Below are 12,526 nucleotides of genomic sequence, written 5' to 3' on the forward strand. Positions count from 1 at the left end.
CAGAGTTTTCAGGATCCCTGGTCATCCCTATCAGGGCCCTGCCCTTCACATAACAGACCTACCTGGGCTGAGCATTCAGATGCCTCTAGAGCTCTGCAACTCTCACATTTAGGTCTTTAGCCTATTGTTTTACCCTGTCCACCCTTCCACTACTGGTATAGAGGGCCTCTTATGAGGCTACCACCAAGGCTTTCTGGTTTCACATACTTGTTAATAGTCCTCAGCCTCTCATTATCCTTATGTAGGCTGTCAATAAAACTTAGTAGCAAATGCCTGCATCATGGCTTCTTCCACAGTACTCCACTCCAACATTTTCCAAGGTCATCACCAGTGTAATCTTTATGAAATGAACTGCCACGTTGGGCCAGGATCTACTGTTGTCACATCTACCAATCAGAACAGATCCTCTTCCTGCTACACGGTGAGTGAGCCAGTTACAAATTACCTCCTATTTTCTCATATTACTATTCTTACTCCTAGTTTTAGACCTGGTCTTCTGAGAAGCAGACACTATGATGGGATTACATGTGAAAGGATCACGTTAGGAGACACACCCATGTAAAAGGAAATAGGGAGCAGGAAGAGGCCAGGAGAGCAGTCTGACAGTAATGCAAGTCTTAGTCCTAGTAAAGGACAGGGAGAGAAGGTTGGTTGAAAGCAGAAACGTCCTAGGCTGTAATGTAGTCTAGGAAAAGTTTGGCAAAGCCAACCAAGAGTGCTCACATCTGCAGCACATATACTAAAATTAGAATGATACAGAGAAGATTAGCATAGTCCCTGTGCAAGAATGACACACAAATTCATGAAGATTTCATATTTTTACAAGCTAGAAAAGATTAGAGTCCTATCTTCAACCTCCTTAAACAGAATAACTCTCAGCTAATAATTTTGTATCCAGCAAAACTAAGTTTCATAAATGAAGGAGAAATAGTCATTTTCAGACAAACAAATGCTGAAGGAATTTTTCACTACCAAACCAGAACTATAAGAAATGCTAAAAGGAGTTCTAGACCTTGAAACAAAAGCCCAATATGTACCAAAACAGGACCTCTTGAAACCTTAAAACTCACAGGGCCTATAAAACAATAACACAATGAAAAAAAAACTATCTAGGTAACAATTAATATGATGAAGAGAAGAGTGCCTTGTACCTCAACATTAACACTGAATGTAAATGGTCTAAATGGTCTGCTTAAAAAATACAGAATGAATTAAAAAAATCACAAACCAAATATCTGCTGTCTTCAAGAGACTCACCTAACGTGGAAGGATTCATATAAACTCAAGGTAAAAAGGTGCAAAAAGATATTCCATGCAAATAGAAACCAAAAGTGAGCAGCAGTAGCTATTCTTACATCAGACAAAACAGACTTCAAAGCAGTAACACATTAAAAAAAGCAAAGATGGTCAGTATATAATGACAAAAGGATCAATTAAACAAGAAGATATTTCAATTCTAAATTTATATGCACCTAACACTGGAGCTTCCAGATTTATAAAACATTTAAAAATGTTTAAATTTTAAAAATTACTACTAGATCTAAGAAATGACACAGCAATACAATAATGGTGGAAGACGCCACTGACAGCACTAGACAGATTTTTGAGACAGAAAGTCAACCAACAGTGAACTTAAATGACACTCCAGAACAAATGGACTTAACAGATATTTACAGAACATTCTTCTCATCAGCACATGGAACATTCTCCAAGACAGACCATATGATAAGCCACAGAATAAATCTCAATAAATTTTTAAAAATTGAAATCATATCAAGTATATTCTCAGACAACAGAGCAATAAAAGTAGAAATCAACTCCAAAAAGAACCCTCAGAACTATACAAATACATGCAAATTAAATAATCTGCTTCTGAATGATATCTGGGTTAACAATGAAATAAAGATGGAAATTTAGAAATTCTTTGAATTGAATGATAATAATGACACAAGCTATCAAAACCTCTAGTATACAGCAAAAGCAGTGCTAAGTTTATAGCACTAAATGCCTCTATCAAAAAAGGTGAAAGAGCACAAATTGACAACCTAATATCATACCTCAATGAGCTAGAGAAACAACAAGCTAAACCCAAAGCTACAAGAAGAAAAAAAAATAAAAAGATCGGAGTAGAACTAAATGAAATTCAAACAAAAAAGCCCCAAACATCAATGATACCAAAATCTGGCTCTTTGAAAAAACAAACAAAATAGAACATTAGTTAGATTAACCAAGAAAAGAAGAGAGAAGATCCAAATAAGCTCAATTAGAAATGATACTGGAAACATTACAAACAACACCATAGAAATAACAAAACATCATTCAAGCCAGGTATGGTGGCTCATGCCTGTAATCCCAGCACTTTGGGAGGCTGAGGCGGGCAGATCATTTGAGGTCAGGAGTTCGAGACCATCCTGGCCAACATGGTGAAACCCCGTCTCTACTAAAAATACAAAAATTAGCCAGGTGTGGTGGTAGACGCCTATAATCCCAGCTACTTGGGAGGTTGAGGCAGGAGGATCACTTGAACCAGCAGGTGGAGGTTGCAGTAAGCTGAGATTGTGCCACTGCACTCCAGCCAGGGTGACAGAGCAAGACTCTAACCAAAAAACAAAACAAAAATCATTTGAGACTGCTATGATTACCTTTACGTGCACAAACTAGAAACCCTAGAGGAAATGGATAAGTTCTTGGAAACATGCAACCCTCCTAGGTTAAATCAGGAAGAAACAGAAACCCTAAACAGATCAATAACAAGCAACAAGATTGAATCAGTAATTTAAAAGTTGCCAACAACAACAACAACCACACCCAGGACCAGTTGGATTCACAGCTAAATTCTACCAGGCATTCAAAGAAGAACTGGTATCAATCCTACTGAAACTATTCCAAAAGACTGAGAAACAGGGAATCCTCCCTAAATCATTCTATGAAGCCAGTATCACCCTGATACTAATACCTGGAAAGGATTCAACAACAAAAGAAAACTACAGACCAATTTCCCTGATGAACATAGAGGCAGAAATCCTCAACAAAATACTAGCTAACTGAATCCAACAGCACAACAAAAAGATAATGTATTTTGATCAAGTGGGTTTCATTGCAGGGATGCAGGGATGATTTAACATATGCAAGTTAATAAATGTGATATATCACATAAACAGAATTAAAAACAAAAACCATATGATCATCTCAATAGATGCAAAAAAAGCACTGGACAAAATCCAGCATCACTTTGTGGTAAAAACTCTCAACAAACTAGACATAGAAGGGACTTACTTCAAAATAATAAAAGCCATACATGACAAACCCACAGCCAACATCATACTGAATTGGGAAAAGTTGAAAGCATTCCCCCTGAGAACAGAAACAAGACAAGGATGCCTACTTGCACCATTCCTATTGAATATAGTTCTGGAAGTCCTAGCCAGAGCATTTGGGCAAGAGAAAGAAATAAAGAGCATCCAAATGGGAAAAGAGGAATCCAAACTATTGCTGTTTTCAGATGACATGATCGTATACCTAGAAAATCCTGAAGACTCCTCCCAAAAGACTCCTAGATTTGATAAATAAATTGAGTAAAGTTTCAGGTTGCCAAATCAATGTACACAAATCAGTAGCACTCAGGCATTAAAAGGAATGAAATAATGTCTTCTGCAGTAACTTGGATGGAACAGAAGGGTAATATTCTAAGTGAAGTAACACAGGAGTAGAAAACTAAAAACTGTATGTTCTAACTTGTAAGTGGGAGCTTTACTGTGAGTACACAAAAGCATACAGAGTGATATGATGAACTTCAGAGACCCAGAAGCGGGTGGCTGGCAGGAAAGGAAGGGATAAAAAAAACTACACATTAGTGGTCGGGTATGGTGGCTCATGCCTATAATCCCAGCACTTTGGGAGGCTGAGGCGGGCGGATCACAAGGTCAGGAGTTCGAGACCAGCCTGATCAACATGGTGAAACCCCGTCTCTACTAAAAATACAAAAAAATTAGCCGGGAGTGGTGGCGCATGCCTGTAATCCCAGCTACTCAGGAGGCTGAGGCAGGAGAATCGCTTGAATCCAGGAGGTGGAGGTTGCAGTGAGCCAAGATTGTACCACTGCACCCCTGCCTGGGTGACAGAGTAAGACTCCATCTCAAAAAAGAAAAAAACTAAAAATAAAATAATAATAAAAACTACACATTAGGGACAATGTACACTACTTGGGTGATGAGTGCACTAAAGTCTTAGAATTCACCACTGTATAATTCATCCATGTGACAAAAAGAAAACACACACACACACACACACATACACACACACACACACGTACCCCAAAATGTATTGAAATAAAAACTTTTTGAAAAAAGCCATAAGGGAACTTGAAGTCGAAGTCAGCTGATAATGGAGTCCCATGCTTCGCAGAAATGGGTCTGCCTTAGTAGCTCCACTGCATTTAATCATAGGCGGAGAATAGCCCTTAGGAAGTATAAACCTGATACAAAAGTAGTAACACACGTAGAATTTTTTTGAAGCCCAGCACCTATGGTCCTCAGTTAACCTTCCTGTCCTGGGAAGTCTATGAGGTTCATTGTTGGGTCACCATACTAACTTTTCTATTTTTTTTTAATTATTTTTTCTCTTATTTTTTCTTCCTATTTCTTCCCATTCAACACGCTAACTTTTCTAAAGGGCATTTCAGGTTTTTTGCTGAAGAATACTCTAATCTCCTAACCCTTAACGTTTAATCCTAGCTGCTGGTTTCATGGAGTAGGGCAGGAGAAGAGAGCTGAGAGTTCCATTATTCAAACTGCATATTTTCATTTGATCCCATCATTCTTAGACCTCTATCTCACTCACACTTCTCTGTGTCTGAAACTCCAGAGTACAAGAGCTACTGCAGTTTAATTTCTCCAGAAAATAGACTCCTAACTGAAGGAGAGTATCCTGGCTGCATGGCATGGCAGAGGGGTTCCAGTGACCAACTGCTCCATGCGTTCATCTTCAACTGTCTCTCAGTTTTCAGCTCCTTTCTCACCCCCATTTTCTTCCATATCTGCCAAGTTCTAAAGCACTAAGCAGGTCAGAAGAGTGAATGCATTATTTTCACCAATATTCTTCTCTACAGGCACTCTGTTGTTGCTTCCTCAACTTCTATCAAGTCAATTTGTATTCTTCCAGCTATGAGCCTTCCAAAATTTGTTTAAATCACTCACCTGCTGAGATTTCTTCTTATCCATTCATTTCAATGATCAGCTATCATTTCTTGTCTAATAAATATCAGATCCAAAAGTAAAAGTAGGCCCCTGGGTGCCTATTCTTAACATTTGCTTCACACTTCAAACTGAACTTTACCAAAATAAAAATTATGATTTTACTTAAATCAATTATACCCAGTTTTCCAATTTTACATGTGTTATTGGATTTTGTCAGGTGGGAGTACTTTAGGAATTTTATACATGGGAAGAATATGGGTTTGTGAGACAGGAGCATGTAAGAGTGAACACACCAAATGATGTAATAGTCATAAAAAAAATTTCCTAACTGAGGCCCCACACACATACTACCTTACTTACTAGTTTCACAAGCAAAACATGTTTTGACTAAAATGGGGAACATTCTAATTAGGCACATTTGCATTTTTTAAGCACAATACTACTACTGCTTCAATAGTATTTCTACTATTCTGCTAGATTTAAAAATAATAATTTTATACTCAAAAACTGTGAATTCTAAAATAGATCACATTTGAGATCGTTAACAACCCACCCTGGTATTTAAGTTAGAAATTCCATCAATGTTTTTATTTAAAATTTTTTTATAATGTGCTAATTTCTAAAGCCTTATAGGCACCATGTGGAAAATGTATTAAGAAGCAGCTTCATAGGAGTTGTGGTCTTCGTGCCTTGTCCTTCTTTCTTTCTTCACCATTGTCTTTAGCTTTAAGCTTTAACACCTTGGTTTCTTCTTCCAGCCTCTACCACATGACTTTGTCTCCCAGCTCTGTGGGTGTTCATTCTGTCCAGGCTCAACATAGAGACACAAAGTATTTTCTCTTCTGCAGTTAGCGTCAGCACTGCCCCCACACAGTTATAGCTGGTGTGGTCCAGAATTCCTGGAACCCACTTCACTCTCCTTCTCTGCACCTGCTTCTTATGAGTTGTGTTTTAGACATACTATGCTTTGAAATTATACTATAACTCAGGAAGTTATGATGTGTCATTGGGGCAATCTCATGGGAATAAGGCCAGCATAAAAATAAATTATCCTGGGGAGAAGACAACACCACATTATAGATTTTGCAAAAACTACAGCAATCATGAAATAACCTGGACCATAAACAAGAAGATATTTGTAATCATCCATTTATAATATACATACCAGAGATCCCTGTAAAATATAAAACTGTACTACAATAACTTTAAGGTTCCCTCTTTTACTGACTCCAAAATGAACTAGATATCTTCAAAACAGAGGAACAGACTCTCTCATTCCATCATTTCCAATTCACTGGACCACTCATAACTTAATGTTCTTGATCTTCCCAAGGAGCTGCTTTTATCTGATTATACAAATCAATGGTAATATACTAGAAAACTGCAGCCTGGAAAGACAAAGCAATGCCACAGTTAAACTGAAAACTCTGTTAGATATTTACAACAACGAAATCACATACATAAAGCCAATTCTTCTACTATCATACAAGAGCTGTTTTGTTTTGTTTCTGACACTAATAACTTCTTAGCATTCCAAGCAATAACGTATTTCACCTACGTTCTTGTTTTAATTTGCTTTTTAAAGGCCATTTTCCTAGAGCAGATTGAAACAACAGGGTAAGAATAAGAAATTTCAAGATACTGTTTACACACCTGAAATAAAGTATACTTAGGTTTTTAAAAAAGTCCCTCACGTCTATCCAAAGCAGAAAGAAAATTCCACTGGCTGCTTATTATTTTTTAAATCAATAATTGCTAAAGAACACAAAAAGCTAAAGTAAGAAAAATCACTCCACTGAAGCTTACAAAAGAAAAAACAGAAGAATACAATTTAGTTAAGCGCAGCTCCTAGACATACAGTACTTTTCAGTATAGGCAACTGCAACCATGAAAGAACACAGCCTTCTACATACTTAAATACCAAATGCCCCCTTGTGGACAGCACTGTTACTAGATTTACATACAAAATCTGTTTAAACTAACTTTTCTCTTCGTGATTTGAAGCTATGTACCTATCCCCCAATTGACCATTCTGATCTTGGGGAGAACACAAACCCAGTGAGGGTTGTCAGAGAACACCTCAGGAGGCAGTCTCGGAGGTTATATCATTTTAGTAACCTCAATACTTTAAAAATATATACTTAATGCATGTCAATAGTGCTCTAGGGTCATTAATTTTAATGACTGGTTATCAGGCATTAAAAACAAAATTTCTAAGAATTTTCAGAAGGCATAAGCTACCAGAGTGAGCCCAGTGGGAGCATGACTAACTGGGTGTACAGCAAGGTAATGAGTCCCAGGAAGACCCAAATAGGGCTGGATGTCCATCAGGCAGCACAGCTAAAAGAAGAATCTGAATCATGATAAAGGAAAAGAAATTAGTATCACAGTCAGGCAAATGGTGTGGGGCATCAGGATGAAGAAAAGATAAGTAGGTCAATGAGTAATAAGACAGACTGGAAGTCAGAGAGTGGGACATGACATGGACAACAGAGAATAATAGAGAGGAGAGCCCGGTGTGGGATAAAAACAATGGCCCGATGGTTTAAAAGAACTAAGACTTAAAACCATTTCTTCCTTCAGGTTTCTCCTGCTTTTGTAATATGTTCTTCTCCTGCTTGTCATATGGCAAACTGAAACATATGTCAGAAGAGAAGACAGACAAACAGCCAAAGGTTAATATTTCAAAAAGTCAATTCACCAAAGGATTAATTTGCAGGGAGACCAATCTACCTATAATTCCAAACTTACTAAAAACTCGCTTCAAGGAAAATCGTTCGTATATGTGAATGTATAACCTGAAATATATTCTTTTGCTAAGTATATTTTTGATAATAATACTAAATGCTAAATCATTTCCGTAAATTTTGGGTTTTCAACAAACATTTCTTAAAATGTTACTAAATAAAATTATATTCATTAGAACATTTCAAGGATTTGGATTTTGGCAAATTGGCTTCCTGTGAATTGGTTTTCTACAAATTGATCAAGAGTCTTCCAGAGAATGTTTCAATGAGATTAAGTATTTTCCTAAATAATGTTTCTCGTTTCTACACCTTCTCCCCTGTTCTTTTCACCACCAGCTAGTCTTGCTAGCTTTAGGAACAGGATCCATCTGACCAACAAAGCATATGCACTGGTAAGAGATTTCCCTGAAGAATCCAAGCTGCCTGGGTGTCATGGAGGACAAGGGGGTGGGTATTGATAGGAAAACTAGAGAAAGAGAAAAATAGGGGTCATCACTTTTATGACTCTAAATGAGTCAAGGAACAGGACTTCCACTTTGCAATACAATTGACTGCAGGGGTATGGTGGGGCTTGTTGATAAGAGCCATTACACTAACTTTTCACAAGCAAGTCCGTATTGCACATCTTTCTCTGAGGGATATAGATCCCCTACATCTGTTGATCTCAAGTGGTGCTCTGTAATAGAGCCTATTGAGATGTCTGCCAAAAAAATACAAATGTCCAGGCCTTACTCCAGACCTACCAAATTTCTGGGGAAATCCTCAGAATGTATACTTTTAATATACATTAGTATACATACATAATGTATATAAAAGTATACATTAAGCAGCACTATTCACAATAGCAAAGACATGGAATCAACCCAAATGCCCATCAATGATAGACTGGATAAAGAAAATGTGGTACATATACACCACGGAATAATATGCAACCATAAAAAGGAAAGAGATCATATCCTTTGCAGGGACATGGATGGAGCTGAAAGCCATTTTCCTCAGTAAACTAATGCAGGAACAGAAAACCAAGCACCACATGTTCTCACTTACAAGTGGGGCCTGAACGTTGAGAACACATGGAAACAGAAAGGAGAACACCACACACTGGGGCCTGTTAGGGAGTGGGGTGGAGGGAGTGGAGAGCATTAGGAAAAATAGTTAATGCATGCTGGACTTAATACCTAACTGATGGGTTGACAGGTGCAGCAAACCACCATGGCACATGTTTACCTATGTAACAAATCTGCACATCCTGCATTTGTACATTTGTACCCCAGAACTTAAACATTAAAATTAAAAAAGAATACACCTTTAATACACATTAATATGGCTACAAGTCTTTGATGAACATACCTGGGAACTCTTGGAAGGAATTTCAGGTAGGCACTAAGTCCCTTTTTGGTGAATGCACATGGAAGAGACTAGAAAATGTACACCCAACTAGCTCAAGGGAAGTAGAGGTTCTGCACTTTTTATTAAGTGTGTTAAATACCGGCCAGGTGAGGTGGCTCACGCCTGTAATGGGAGGTGAGGCAGGCGGATCACCTGAGGTAAGGAGTTCAGCCTGGCCAACATGGCAAAACCCTATCTCTACTAAAAACACAAAAATTGGCTGGGCGTGGTGGTGGGCGCCTGTAATCCCAGCTACGTGGGAGGATGAGGCAGGAGAATGGCTTGAACCCGCTAGGCAGAGGTTGCAGTGACCCAAGATCATGCCATTGCACTCCAGCCTGGGCAACAGAGTGAGACTCCGTCTCAAAAAAAGAGTGTTAAATATCTAATGAATTCTATTATAGTTTTGAGAAGGTACCAGAAGATTCAGAAGATTCACAACTTATATAACAGCACAGCTTAATAAGTGAAAACAGATTGCATATCTTCGGGCCTTATGCTTATCCCTTCCAAGGTGATTGGGGTTAATTTCACAACAGACTTGTTTTAATAAAATAGTACTTTTCCTTTATCAAGGGAAAATAGGACAGGAGCTAACACAGAGCTTACTATGTCAGGCACTATGCTATTTGTTTTATCTATCTCTAATAATCTTCACAGTAACCCTGCATGACAGTTTAATTAACTCAATTTTACAGATGAGGAAATTAAGCCTCAGAGAGATGAAATAGCTTCCTCAGTGTCCTATAGTCTGAATTTGAGCCATGAGGGTCTGATTCCAAAACCTATGTTTCTAGGTAAAATAGGTTATACTCAGTACATTTTCTCAGCCCCCCTCTTCCACTACACACCACATCACATTTTCTCCTAACATCCTGGCCTCTAATTGGCACTTCTTTCTTCACTTTTGAATAATTTGCCTGAACTCTGGACAACGCATTTTATCCTCTCCTACAGCAGAAGTTTCTAGAACATTCTTTTGCTGAACATTCATAAAGCCAGCCCCTTCTTGACTTCTATGATACCATTCTTCCAGTTGTCCCCCTCATCCTTTCTCAGTATTTTTCCTTCTCAATAATATTCCCTAAATTGCCTCCTAACACTTTAAGTGTTAGCATTCCCCAAGGTTTCAACCTCAATCATATTTTTCAGACTGCATATATTTTCCCGAGCAATCCCTTGTAGTTTCATGACTTCATGTGACACTTATGACTTGGTGATCAGGTCACCAAGAATGATATGCACAGTATGATATTTTTAATGCATTTTTATACATACAACATGTAGAGAGATATTAAAAAATAAACTGAAATAATATATGCCAAATTCATGGTAGTCCTTGCCTATGAAAAGGACGCAAAAACAAGACAGGGAGGAGAACAAAAGAGATCTCAACTCTATAAATTGTTTTCATTAAAAAATTTAAAATAAAAAAGGGACACAGATCTGAAGATTTATAAATACTAGAATATGGAGTTGTTCGCCATAATATATTCTGTGGGTTTTGTGTAACTCAAAATTAAAACCAGAAACAACCTAGAATACCAAGTTATAGGGAAAAGTAATTGAACATTTGCATTCCAACACAATGGAACATAATATAGCCTTGAAAAATGCACATGAAGAGAATATAACATAAGAAATAATTGACTTAATTATCCTGATTAGCATAGGATTCAAAATTGCCCATGCAATAAGGTTATAATTATATTTTAAACAATAAAAACTAGCTGTAATTCTTTTTCACTTTGTTTGTTGGCTGACTTATTCATTTGGTTGTTCTTTTAAATCAATATGTATGCATACAAAAATTACTAAAAACAGAACTGTCAACAGTGGATATGTTTGATTTTATAATATTCTCTTTCTTTGCCTTTTATTTTCCAAATAATATCAACTGAATACATATTGAATGAATATGTATGAATGAATTGAATACATAAAATGAAATGCCTTCACTTTAAATGACTTTGTGTGTGGCAGATACAGCCAACTGTACGCTCACAATCCACTCTTCTTCCTGTATATTCAGTAAAACACTACATTTCCCAGCCTGTCACGCATACAAAGGTGGCCATATGATACAGTTCTAACTCCCAGTGAAATGTCAAGGGGAGCAGCATCTTAGAAAGCTCTTTGAAGGGGAGTAGACCTGACTGGCTTTCACCTTGGCCATTTCTCCTTCACCTACTTCTTTTTTTGAATGATAATGTGAAGCAGCTGAGAAGGTGAAGCAGCCATCTTTAAACACGAGGACAAAAGCCACTCACAAACAGATGGCAGAGTAGAAACTTAGGGGAAGCCTGGATTCCTGAAGGCATTATACAGCCACTGCACCACCCCTGGACTGCAAACCTCATACTTTCTGTCACATGAGGAAAAAAAAGAAAAGAGAAAAAAAAAAAAACTTTACTGGTTTAAACCTTTCTCTTATATTTTGCCAAATGCAACCTTTAATTGATACATCATGCTAAAATAAAATTTTAACAAATTACCCCACTGAAAGACACTTAGAAGATAATATAATCTATCTTACCTTCAGAGGAGAAAAGTGAACCTCAAGAAAAAAAAGGTTGGAGGCATCAACCTAATATCAGAACAAAGACTAAAGCTTCACTCTCACGTATGTGAATAATTTTTTCCAAAATATTAAAATCACACTGAACTTTATATTTCAAAATGGCTGAAACAGGCAGGGTGTGGTGACTCATACCCGTAATTTTGGGAGGTGAGGCAGGTGGATTGCTTGAGCTCAGGAGCTTGAGACCAGCCTGGGACACATGGTGAAACCTCATCTCTACTAAAAATACAATAATTAGCCAGGCATGGGGGCATGAACCTGTAGTCTCAGCTATTCAGGAGGCTGAGGTGAGAGGATTGCTTGAGCTCAGCAGGCAAAGGCTGTAGTGAGCTGAGATTGAACCACTATACTCCAGCCTAGGTGACAAAGTGAGACCCTCCCTCAAAAAAAAAAATGCTGAATGGTAAATTTTACATTATGTATATTTACCACAATAAAAAAGAGATAAAATTATATTAAAATAAAGTCCACTTTAATGATATAGTTTGAAGATAATATTTTATATATTTTTGTCAAATAACATTTAAAATATTACACATATACTAGTCAACAACGAGTGCCCATCCTTTTGCTACCCATAAGCAAATCTGCAGTTTGAAGTTACTCAAAATTAG

General features: G+C 37.5%; 1 protein-coding gene and 1 non-coding gene across 4 annotated transcripts in view; one reads left to right on the top strand and one right to left on the bottom strand.

The window, feature by feature from the left end:
• CCDC169 (coiled-coil domain containing 169) overlaps positions 1-12,526 on the bottom strand; it is a 63,199-nt gene that overhangs the window by 34,967 nt on the left and 15,706 nt on the right. The window lies entirely within an intron of this gene.
• Positions 716-822, top strand: LOC112611226. The gene has a single exon (XR_003116594.1). It is a non-coding gene; the product is annotated as a U6 spliceosomal RNA (small nuclear RNA).

The sequence above is a fragment of the Theropithecus gelada genome, chromosome 17 (genome assembly GCF_003255815.1).
Source record: "Theropithecus gelada isolate Dixy chromosome 17, Tgel_1.0, whole genome shotgun sequence".
Lineage (NCBI taxonomy): Eukaryota > Metazoa > Chordata > Mammalia > Primates > Cercopithecidae > Theropithecus > Theropithecus gelada.